Here is a 12,137-nt window from a genome sequence, read left to right on the forward strand (position 1 = left end):
CAGAAAATTTGGCCTCCATATATGCAGGTTTCACATCCTATAAATACTGCTTTTTCTATCACTTTTGGTTGAAAACAATCTGCATGTAAGTGGACCCAAGAAGTTTAAACTCATGTTGTTGGAGGGTCAACTGTACTTACGTTGTGCCAGGCCTGTGCCAGGCAATGACTTCATCCTCCCCAGCCCCCAAGCCTTCCCCAGCAAACATCCAATCCAAATGCAAATACCGTGACCAAATGCAAATGCAACTTCGAGACAAGACCCTTCACAACACTTTGCTTCCAACAAGATTGCCACTTCTAAGACCCTCTGATATGGAAAGCCTGGAGCCCCTGTGGTGTTAGTGGGAGTGCAGAGATAAAGAGGATGATGGGGTCTCCTGCTGAGAGATTTTAGGGTCTAGATGACCATCAAGCGGCTTCAGTCTATAACCAGCAAATGATTACTCATGTTGAACACTGTGGGTCTTGGTTTCCCCATTTGACATCACATTTGAAAGACTAAAAGCTAACAGTAGCATTCTTGGAAGGAAAACAATTTACTGAAACCCTATTTTGTGCCAGGTGCTGCACTAGGGGCTTTATATACATTATCTTATTTCATGCTCATGTGGAGCATTCCAGATGGTAGAGTCCTGGTTGTACTGATGAGGTTGCTGAAGCTCAGAGAGGTAAGGGGGACCTGCGTAAGGTAGCACAGCTGATAGGGACTCCATAGGGAGGCTAAACTCTTCTCGCTCTATCATAGACCCTTCCTACAAGGGGATTCTGCCTCACCCCAAGGATGAGGATACTTCCCACTAATCTCGTTCATCTGAAGTCAGTTCAGAGAGGCATCGGTGTTCTTTGAGTCTGTGTAACAGATGGAGAAACAGATGCAGAGAAGGGGAATATCTTAGGCAGCCACAGTCACCGGCAGGGGCAGGCCACCAAAACATCTCCTGCATTCATGACACATCCCACTCAGATGGCCATTGGCTGCTGCCTCTTATGGTTGGAAATTGCAAGTGTGATGATGAGAATTTGTTGGATAGTTCAGACCTGTTCCTCTGGGCTTCCTGCATGTAGCCATGTGGTTCCCTAAGGCTTCTGGGCATGTGGCTGGTCCCCAGCAAAGCATCTACTTAGGCCCAAGAGAGGATCTGTCCTAGAGACTCTTCCCATATGGGGTCCTAACCTGCATCTTGAGGCTGTATGATGTCTAGGCCAGTGTTCCCTGCCCTGGCTGCACATCAGAATCACCTGGGAACTTTGAAAAATGTGAACATCTGGATGCCACAGCAGACCAATTGAAGGAACATCCCTGAAGGTGGGACCTGGGCATCAGAATTCTTTAGAGGCCACCCAGGTGGGTGTACTGAGCACACAGGGCTAAGGTGGAGAACTGACACATCTAGAGCTGCGAATGAAGTGCATGGTCTGAGCCATCCCCCTGGCCACAAGGATCAATTCAGGGATAGGCTTGAGACCCACGCTTGTTCAAACAGCATGAATCTCCAAACTTGTGCTGGGAATGATGAGACAAAGATGTTCTCCCTCACTAGACATGAATGAGAGCGCACATAGCCCTAAGACATGCCGGTAACTATTTAGGAATTCTGAGAGTTTATGTAATAATCAGAGGGTTAATAAGCCAGAGATCACATAAGGCAAGGCAGAGAGATGAAAAAAAAAAAAAAAGCAAGCAGAAACGAGCCTTTGATAATATCATTGATCTGCTAGATCAAGCTGCTTCTGAAGCTGGACATACCTCTGACCTTTTCAGGTGCCTGTGTCAGCTGCCTATATAAAGTCTAGGTCAGGCCGGGCACGGTGGCTCATGCCTGTAATTCCAAATTTTTGGGAGGCCGAGGCTGGCGGATCACCTGAAGTCGGGAGTCCGAGACCAGCCTGACCAATGTGGAGAAACCCCATCTCTACTAAAAAATACAAAAATTAGCCAGGCGTGGTGGTGAGTGCCTGTAATCCCAGCTACTCGGGAGGCTGAGGCAGGAGACTCGCTTGAACCCGGGAGGTGGAGGTTGCGGTGACCCAAGATCACACCATTGCACTCCAGCCTGGGCAACAAGAGCAAAACTCTGTCTCAAAAAAAAAAAAAAAAAAAAAAAGTCTAGGTCAGTGGCTGCCTTCCTTCCCCGCTGGCTGCATGTCAGAATCACCTGGGGAGCAGAGGAGGGGAATGTTTTTGAAGTGCCAAATGCCTGGGCCTTATCCCAAATGAATTGCATCAGAATATCTGGAGGTGAGGCCCTGAGGACCAGTATGCTGTAAAGGCTCACCAGGTGATTCCAATGCACACCTACGGCTGCAAACCCCTGCTCTAGAGCAGAGGAAGTACTGGTACCCCTCTCCCTGTGTTAGCCAGACCACAAGTAAGACACCAGCATCAGCCCTGGGCACTTAAAACTGAGAGGAAAATCAGCAGCTTAGATATTCAGAGAGAATTCATTGTGGATGGAAGTTTTAAAAGTAGTCCTCAGATGGATAAACAACAGAAAGGGAGATGGTTGTCCTAATGAACAGCAGGGAAAGGACACGTTGCAGCAATGAGAGCGTATTGGCCTCATCTCCCACTTGTCTTCTTGGAGGGATCCTGCTCCTCTTGAACCATCCAACAAATTCTCACCATCACGCCTGCTGATGGGGACTCAACTGTGCAGCAGGTGCTATGGACACTTTGCCCAATCCCCTTGGTACTCACCATCACCCTGCAGGTAGACTCAACTGCTGCCAAGTGCAATCACCCGAGAGTTTTTGTCTGTGACTCTAACCATCACAGAGTGTGTCCATGACAGCCCGCTATGTTTTGGGTATTTGAATCTCTAAGCCTCATGTTGACATTTATGTCCAATGTTGAAAGGGGGCCTAAGATAAGGTGTTTGGGTCATGGGGGCAGGTCCCTCAGGACTAGATGAAGGCCCTCTCTTGGGGCTGAGTGAGTTCTTACTCTGTTAATTCCTTCAAGAGTGGTTGTTAAAGAGCCTGGCATCACCACCACCCCTCCGCCCCACTCCTCACTTCCTCTCTCACCGTGTGATCTGCGCACACCCAGCTCCCCTTCACCTTCCACTATAAGTGGAAGCAGCCTGAAGCCCTCACCAAATGCAGATGCCCAATCAAACTTTCCAGCCACCAGAAACATGAGCCAAATTAGGCTTTTTTTCTTTATAAATTACCCAGCCTTGGGTATTCCTTATAGCTACACAAATGGACTAAGACACAGGGCCATTCTGCCATGGACATATCAGGTCAAAGGATCAGGTCATCAACACCTCCTAGAAGAAGCCCTTGGCCAATGACCGATGGGAGTTGGTGGACAAATATCCCAGATCCTTCTCCTCTCAGCAGGAAGAACTCTGAGGTCTCTTCTATATCATCTCCTAGACTTCCCTGGTAGGACTGAGCCCCAGTTGCTCACAACAGTAACTTATGATGAATAAGACAGACATGTGTCCTGCTTTCATAAACTTCATATTCTAGCAGGAGGAAACTGATAACAAATGAAATTATTTTAGATGAAATAGCATGCATAAATGTGTGACATGATAAAGAGTATACAGGGTGGCTGCGGGTGGAGAGTAAGGCTTCTCTGAAGAGCAGACCACTGAGCTTGACATGATTTGGATCAGGGGGTTCTCCATGGACAACATCTTTCTTGAGTCTCATGACAACCCTGCGGGGCAGGTATCCTAGGTACCTATTTTTCAGATGAAAAAATGATGCCCAGAGTCATAGAAGGACTTACATACACAGCAGGAAGTGGGCTTAAAAGTCTGCCAAGCTCCAAAATCCATGCCCAGCTTTATTTCTTACAGAGCATAAAGACCATTCTCCACCTATTCCTAAAACTAGCTCTGATGATATACAAACACCAGAAGGTGTTAGGAAGCAGATGCTATGAAAACTATTAGTAAAAAGCAATGAAAACAAACCCACAAATCTGAGCCAAATTACTCCTCCTGTAAAAGGAATCATGCCAAGGACTTGTGCAAAGATGGCCATATGGGTTTCTTAGAGGAGCTGAAATAAGCGTGTCCTTCCACATCAAAATAAGGCTCAACCTAACTGGCAGACTTCAGCTAGCCCTGCAGTCTGCTCCATTGCCTTACTGGGGACCAACAAAGCTCAGAACTTGAAGACTGGGGGGAGCCCGAGAGGCAGCCTGCCCCACCGGGTAGGATTCTGAAGACCTATGATATGCTACAGGTCCCAGTTCTAGAATAAAACATAGGGACCAAGGCTAAGCCAATCATTAACTCCCATGCCTCTGGCCACAGTGAAATTTTAGGAATAGGCTTAAAACCTAAACTCACGCAAATGGCATGGAATGTTAGGGCTTTTACTGAGAACAATGAAAGTTGCTCATTGTCCTGCCTGACATGAATGAGAAACACAGAGCCCTGGGACCTATAGGCCACCATTTTGTAATCTGCAGGGAAGCCAAGCTAGAAATGTAGGTAAAGAGACCACAGTGATTCAAGGCAGAGGGATGAAAGAATGGGTTGCTGATGTCATTGAACTGCAGATCAAGCTTCATATGAAGTTACATTTACTTCTAGTGCTCATTGCACGTATCCATAAATATCAAGAAATTCACTTTATTTATTTTTTTTTTTTTTTGAGACAGCGTCTCGTTCTGTTGCCCAGGCTGGAGTGCAGTGGTGCGATCTTGGCTCACTGCAACCTCCGCCTCCCAGGTTCAAGCAATTATCCTGCCTCAGCCCCCCAAGTAGCTAGGATTACAGGTGCATGCCACCACACCCGGCTAATTTTTGTATTTTTAGTACAGACAGGATTTCGCCATGTTGGCCAGGCTGGCCTCGAACTCCTGACCTCAGGTGATCTGACTGCCTCGGCCTCCCAGAGTGTTAGGATTACAGGCGTGAGCCACCACTCCAGGCCGAAATTCACTTTTTAAAGGCAATTCTAGTTGAACTTTCTGTAACTTGCAACCTGACACTTTCCATTAATAAGCCCCATCGTCTAACCCTCTAGTGTTTCTTCTGGCCACTTTATTCCCCGCCATGCTTCTCCAGCTACATCTCATCACTCTCTACTCCCAGCAGGAAGCCTGCCAACTCCAGTCTACCCCTGCTGCCCTCATCCCAAAGCCCAGTCAGGACCCCTTATCCAGACTAGCGCAGGCGAGAAACATAGGTCTGCAATCCTGTGTCACTCTTCCCTCCAGTGTGAACTATATTCAGCTGGTGTCCATGAGAACGCCTAAAGGGGGACAAGGATTTTAAGGCAGGGGTTTGAGAACGAAGAGTATGCAGTCCACCCCAACCAGCTCCCTGCTCAACCTGAGGGTCAAAGCCCCTCACTGTTCACAATGACACAGACTAGGCAAGTGCTGGGGGAGAGCCGGGGAAAGACAGACAAATGTGGATTCTAAGCGGAAGAGCAAGAGAGAACACTAAACTTGCTGTGGTCAAGAAAGAAAGTAAAAGGAGGAAAGAAGGAAGCAGGGAGGTGAAAGGGGGGCAGAGGAGGAATGAATAAAGGGGATAAAGTCCTTATGTAGTAAATGCTAGCCCACCGTAATAGCGAATTTTATGTGTTAACTTGGCAAGGCCATGGTAACCAGCTTTTGGTCAAACATCAGTCTGTTTGGCATTGCTGTGGAGGTATTTTTCAGCTGAGACTAACATTTAAATCAGTAGACTTTGAGTACAGCAAGCTATCCTCCATAATGTGGGTGGGCCTCATCCAATCAGTTGAAGGCCTCAACTGAGAGAACAGAAGTTCCCCAAGGAAGAGAGAACATTGCCTCCAGACCGCCACGCGATTTGGGACGGCAACATCAACTCCTCCCTGGGTCTTGATTTTAGACTTGCCAGTCCCCACAATCACATAAACCCATTCCTTAAAATAAATCAGTCTGGCCGGGCACAGTGGCTCACGCCTGTAATCCCAGCACTTTGGGAGGCCAAGGAGGGCGGATCACGAAGTCAGGAGATGGACACCATCCTGGCTAACACGGTGAAACCCTGTCTCTACTAAAAATGCAAAAAAAAAATCTGGGCGTGGTGGCGGGCGCCTGTAGTCCCAGCTACTCGGGAGGCTGAGGCAGGAGAATGGTGTGAACCCGGGAGGCGGAGCTTGCAGTGAGCCGAGATCGCACCACTGCACTCCAGCCTGGGTGACAGAGCGAGGCTCCGTCTCAAAAAAATAAAAATAAATAAATAAAATAAATAAATCAGTCTGGGGATGTGTCTATCTGTCTCTCTACACACACACACACACACACACACACACACACACATATCCTGTTAAGTTCTGTTTACCTGGAGAACCTTGACTAACATACCCATTAAAACCAAAATATGTCCTTCAGGGTGTTAATGTTTAGTTGAGGAAACACAGAAGTTTAACAATTGTATCAGGCTGGGCACGGCCTATAATCCCAGCATTTTGGGAGGCCACAATGAGAGGATCACTTGAGCCCAGGAGTTCTAGACCAGCCTATGCAACATAGTGAGACAAAAAAATGAAGAAAATTAGGGGTGTGGTGGAGCACACCTGTAGTCCTAGCTACTCAGGAGGCTGAGGCAGAAGGATCGCTTGAGCCCAGGAGTTCAAGGCTGTCGTGAGCCATGATCTCACCACTGCATCCCAGGCTGGGTAACAGAGTGAGACTCTGTCTCAAAAAAAAATCTGTACCAAAATTAGATAATTCTAGATAACCGAGAAGGAAATGTGCGAGGGCACTCTGATGGGTGGTCAGAGCAGGGTGGAGAGAGGGACAGCATTTCTGGAGCAACTTCTACTGTCAGCACCTAAGAACAGCACCTAATTTACTAACACAACCACCCTCTGATATACAAATAGAAATAAACTCCCCTTTTTCCAGACAGGGAGAGCTCAATAAGGTAAAACCACCAGCCCGAGGTCGCACTACCAGTAATTAATGGGTTCAGAACTTAATAATGATAATGATAATGACCATAGCAACGTTTATTCGGTGCTCATAATGAGCCAGACACCACTCTGAATGCCTAATATAAATTATCTAATTTAATTCTCACCAAGAAAAAAAATCCTATTTCATTTGATGTCCCACTTTATCCACAAGGAAACCGACTCAGAAGTGATGGAGACAGGTTTCAGGTCAGCTGGTCCAATCCCAAAGCCCATTCTACACGCGCCCCTACTCTGGCTACCTCCCACTCCAACAGAGGCGTTTTGTCTCCGACACCTCCCCCCTGCTGTTCACACAAAGGGAGGACAACCCTGGGGGTTCTGGTAATCCTGGAAGGCTTCCTGTCAGAGGTGGGCCGGGGGAAACGCGGGCAGGAGAAGGGAAGTCTCGCTCAGGGGAGTGGTGTGCATGGGGCAGAGGCTGGCAGGGACGCTGAAGGCTGATAGCTGGGTTGGCGCGGAAATGGGACGCCGCAGGGTGGGACAGGCGGGAGGGATGGGATGGGCAGGGTGGGATGCCGGACGAAGGAAATGGGCCTGCCCGGCAGGTGGCAGAGAGCCACAGAAGAGCTCCGAGGGGGTGGTGCGTGAGATGGCGCTGCAGGCTGGAAAGGGGCTGCAGGCAGGGTGCCTCCAGAGACCGCAAGAGAACAGCTTGCGAGGGACCGTGGGAACTTCAAGGAACCGCACCGCCCTCCTGGACCACCCGAGAAAACAGGGGAAGTGGGCGAATGAGTAGACCAAAGTACTCATGACAGGGCAGGAGCAAGTGAGAGACCCTGGAGGACCATGGAGAGAACGTGGTAACCGATGGAGAGGGATGAAAACCGAGCCGCGGGTGTGAGTCTAAGGCGCCCCCAGGCCCACCAGCGTGTAAGCGGCAGGTGCTGTTCGCCATCACGCCGCTAGATGGAGCCGGCGCCTCGCCGAATGCGCCTGGATCCGTCGCGTGGATGTCAGGTCCGGGCCAGGGAGCCAAAGCGGCGGCTCCGCGGGGACCCTCCACAGTTCCGGACTCCAGCCCAGCGCCAGCTTCAGGGCGTGCGACCCTGAGCTTGGTTTAACGCTCCGCCACCGCGGCCTTGAAATTCACAATTTGTGACCAAGGGGACCCACTTTTTCATTTTTATTTTTTATTTACATTTTATTTTATATGTTATGCTATGCTGTTATGTATTTTTGAACGGGTCTCGCTCTGTCGCCCAGGCTGGAGTACAGTGGCGCGATCATTGCAGCCTCCACCTCCCAGGCTCAAGCCATCCTCCCACCTCAGCCTCTTGCAAAGCTGGGACTACAGGCGCACCAGCACGCCTGGCTAATTTTTTGTATTTTTTGTACAGACAGGGTTTCCCCATGTTGGCCAAGCTGATCTCAAATTCCTGACCTCAAGTGATCTGCCTGCCTCAGTCTCCCAAAGTGCTGGGATTACAGGTGTGAGCCAGGGCGCCCGGCCCCACCTTTTCATTTTTGCCCTGAACTTGGCAAATTATGGAGCAGGTCCTGCCCAGGGCTTTCAGTTTCCAGCACTTTCTTGCCTTGACTCATTTTCCCTCCCACACCGCAGTGAGGAGAGGTTAGGGTCCCATTTTATAGACCAAGAAACTAAGGCTCAGAGAGGCGAAGAGACCTATTTAAAATCACGCACTGGCCCTCGGTGGAGCAGGGCCAGAAGCCACATTTGTGACCCCAAGTACAGAGCTCTTTCCCACCCACCTAAGAGGCTGTCCCCTGGCAGGCAGGGTCCCGCCTAGAAGGCCAAGACCCTCGCCCACGCCCAGCAGGGAGCCTCTTTCAGGCCCACCTGTGCTTAGGGATAGCTTAGGGTGGGCCAGGGCATCTGGGCTCCAGTTGCTCAGAGGCTGGGGCAGGGCTGGGACAGGTGGCAGAGCTGTTCCCAGAGCCTGTTTCTTCTGATGATTGGAAACTCCCTGGCAGCCAGGAGAAAGAGGCAGTCCTCGGAGCCCAAGCTGCCAGTCTTGGCTCTGCTTCCTGGACAGCCAGCCACAGACACTGGCGGTCAGAAGGACCTTCCCTCGGGGCAGCTGCCCCACCACGGAGCTCCTGCACGCAAAGCGGGAGGGAGGAAAAGGGCCTGGCTTCCAAGTGAATGAGACAGACCAGAGCTTGAGTCCTGGCTCCCCGCATTCCAGCTGCACGCCCTTAGGCAGGTGGCCCCTCTGAGCCTTGCTTTCATCAGAAGTAAACTCAGGATCACATTCTCGGGACTGCTGCAGGGAGGGTTGCATAGTGAAAGCACCTGGCAAGTTGCAGAGACTTCATAAATATTCCTTCATTTACTCTCGGTTTCAGCCACAAAGGCAGCTGAGTTGTCTGCTCTGGAATCTTCCCCTGGGGGATGAAGCACAGAAGCCTGCTCTGGGGGTCACAGACTCTCCCCTAAGCAGGGTGGGGGCAGAGTGCTCGGTGAGGGGAGGGCTGGAGAGCAAGAGAGCTGTGAGAAATGTGGTCCATCAGGCCAGACCAGCCACCGGAGGGGATGGGAGGGCATGGGGGGTGGGGAGCCCACTGCGGGTCCGGAGCGGCCTGCCAGGTGGCTTTCCACGCTGGTTGGGGCTGCAGACAAGCAGATGCACTGAGGCCAGGCCATGGGGCAGGAGGAAGACAACACAAAGATAATAATACTCGCATTGCCCCATGTGGTTGTACAACCCCAAGCTGGTGCCAAAGCCTTCCCCTCGCCGCATCCTCACCTCCGCACTTTACAAATCAGTGACCCAAGGTCAAGAGAGTGACACAAAGACGTGGACCAGCCTCCTAATTTTTGATTCAGTGATCACCCTGGTATTGCAGAGTCAGGGCCCCAGACCATGGGACAAAGGGGCAGGAAAGGCAGGATGTCCCTCCTCGTTCCTCCGTCTGCCAGCTCCACAGAGCTGGAGGTGGGGACTGGGGTCAGGAATCAGGGACCAGAGAACAAAAGGTTCCCGTCATCCCAGGGCCTGTGCCTTCCTCAGAGTGCAGTTGCTTGGCTGAAACAGGATGAAAGGTTTTCCTGGGGCCCTTGGAGTCTGAGAAGCTGGGCTCCAGCCCCACTGCTGCGATGGACATGCTGTGTGACCTCAAGAACATGAGTCCCCCTCTCTGAGCCCCTGTCTCCTCATCTATGAAACAGGGATGATAATCCTTACCTCACAGGATTGGAATGGTGTCAGGATGACATGTGAGTTTCATGGTCGGTCAGACTGACTTTAGACTCCAGCTCTGCCCTTTATTCGCTCTATGATCTTGAGCAAGTCTCCACCTCTCCACGCCTCAGTTTCCTCGTCCGAAAAACAGGGATGTTAAGACCTCCTGTCAGCTGGACACGGTGGCTCATGTCTGTAAGCCCAGCACTTTGGGAGGCCAAGGCGGGGGGATTGCTCGAGTCCAGGAGTTCTAGACCAGCCTGGGCAACTTAGTGAGACCTCAACTCTACAAAAAAAATGAAGAAAATTAGCTGATCACGGTGGTGCGCATCTGCTGATCCAGCTACCTGGGAGGCTGAGGCTGGAGGATTGCTTGAGCCCGGGGGTTCAAGGCTGCAGTGAGCCATGATTTTGCCACTGCATTCTAGCCTGGATGACAGAGTGAGACCGTCTCAAAAAAAAAAAAAAAAAAAAAAAGACCTCCTGTCTAGGGTGTTCTAGGATGTTGTCGAGATTCAATAATGTTAATCTCCCCAGGAGAGATGGAGGCTGGAGGTAACCAGGGCTGCATTTCACTACAGAGGCCACCCAGGGCCTGGCCTGGCGCCTGCCCCAGCACCCAGGCTTATCCAATGCCCACAGGGCCAACAGTGCAGAGGCATTCCTGCTGTCACCCAGCAGCCTTTCAGGAATGAAAGTTGACAATCAGAATGAGTAGTGACATTAACCAGGCCACATCAACGATGAAAAGACTGTGAATTATTTGAAATCTGGATCTAAGAGACAAAAACCTTTTGTTCCATGATCTCAGAATCTTTCAAAGGCTCACGTATGCCTCCTCACAACAGCAGCCACCAAAACACTTGGACCTCTCTGCCTCAGTTTCCTAATCTGTAAGCCACAGAAATGCTATTCGGACCTCCTTCAAGAGAACCTGCCTGACCACATCTTGAGTAAGGGTTCAGAGTAGGGGTGACGATGTTCCTATGGTCACCCCACTCCACCCCAGGGAGGGGAGCTGGGATGGCTGCTGCAGGGGCCTGGCCACCAAATCTCCCAGGCTGTGCCCAGAAAGGGACTGGCCACCAGGGGGCTTTAGTTTCAGGCCACTCCTGCTGGACACCGAGTCCTCCAACAAGCAACTTGCTTCATGGAGGGTAGTTCCCCGCAGTGCTGTCTGTGGCTCTTTCTACCCAGTCTTTCCTTCTACAGATGCCAGACCCACACCGACCCTCCGCTTTTACCTTCATGGACTTCCTGCCCGATACATCTCGGGGACATCTAACCCCATCTTGGCATCTGCTCTTGAAGGGCCCTGACTGGCACGGGGAGTGATAGCAATGCCTGCGGCACTGAGCTGTTGTCAGGACGCAATGTAACCTGCTCAGAACACACGGGGAGCACAGCCTAAGTGGAAGAGCTGGGACAGTCACCACCGACCACATCCACTCATGGATTTGTCTGTTGGTAGAGGTTTAGTTGGTGTTTCCTTATATACCTAAAGGAAAGTAGTTTCAGGCCGGGCACGGTGGCTCATGCCTGTAATCTCAGCACTTTGGGAGGCCAAGGCCGGCGGATCCCTTGAGGCCAGGAGTTCAAGACCAGCCTGGCCAACATGGTGAAACCCCGTCTCTACTAAAAATACAAAAATTAGCTGGATGTGCTGGCAGGCACCTATAATACCAGCTACTCAGGAGTGTTTCACATGAGAATTACTTGTACCTGGAGGTGGAGGTTGCAGTGAGCCAAGATTGTGCCATTGCACTCCAGACTGGGAGACAGAGCGAGAGTCTGTCTCAAAAAAAAAAAAAAATGAAAAAAGAAAGAAAAGAAAAATAGTTTTAGCCAAAGGAGGTATTTCTCTTGCACTGTAAGCCAATTTCAGCCAGGCCACCAAAATTGCCTCCCTCAGAAGCAAATATCTGCAGAAGATCCAAGAAAATTTGCTCGAGGGTTAGCTCCCACCTTTGCTCCAAGAGACACTGGCTCCGCTGCTGAATGAACAAATTGTGCAGCTCAGCCTACGTTAGGCTGTATGCTCACATCTCCTACTCTGGATCTTGGTTCCCCG

At 50.5% G+C, this 12,137-nt stretch overlaps 1 protein-coding gene across 6 annotated transcripts in view; it reads right to left on the reverse strand.

The window, feature by feature from the left end:
* LOC129392951 (embryonic stem cell-related gene protein-like) overlaps window positions 1-12,137 on the reverse strand; it is a 44,407-nt gene that overhangs the window by 13,903 nt on the left and 18,367 nt on the right. Inside the window, exons 3-4 of one of the 6 annotated variants that reach the window (XR_004671737.2) lie at window positions 10,070-10,352; window positions 8,530-9,177 (exon numbers count right to left, since the gene is read on the reverse strand). The exons of 2 other annotated variants lie outside the window; for them this stretch is intronic. The gene's annotated coding sequence lies outside the window, so the exon portion shown is untranslated. Of the gene's footprint in view, window positions 1-8,529; window positions 9,292-10,069; window positions 10,353-12,137 lie in introns of those variants that run through there. 3 more of the 6 variants (XR_004671735.2, XR_004671736.2, XR_008625479.1) reach the window with 3 other exon arrangements.

Source organism: Pan paniscus, chromosome 4, assembly GCF_029289425.2.
Source record: "Pan paniscus chromosome 4, NHGRI_mPanPan1-v2.0_pri, whole genome shotgun sequence".
NCBI classification, from domain to species: Eukaryota; Metazoa; Chordata; class Mammalia; order Primates; family Hominidae; genus Pan; species Pan paniscus.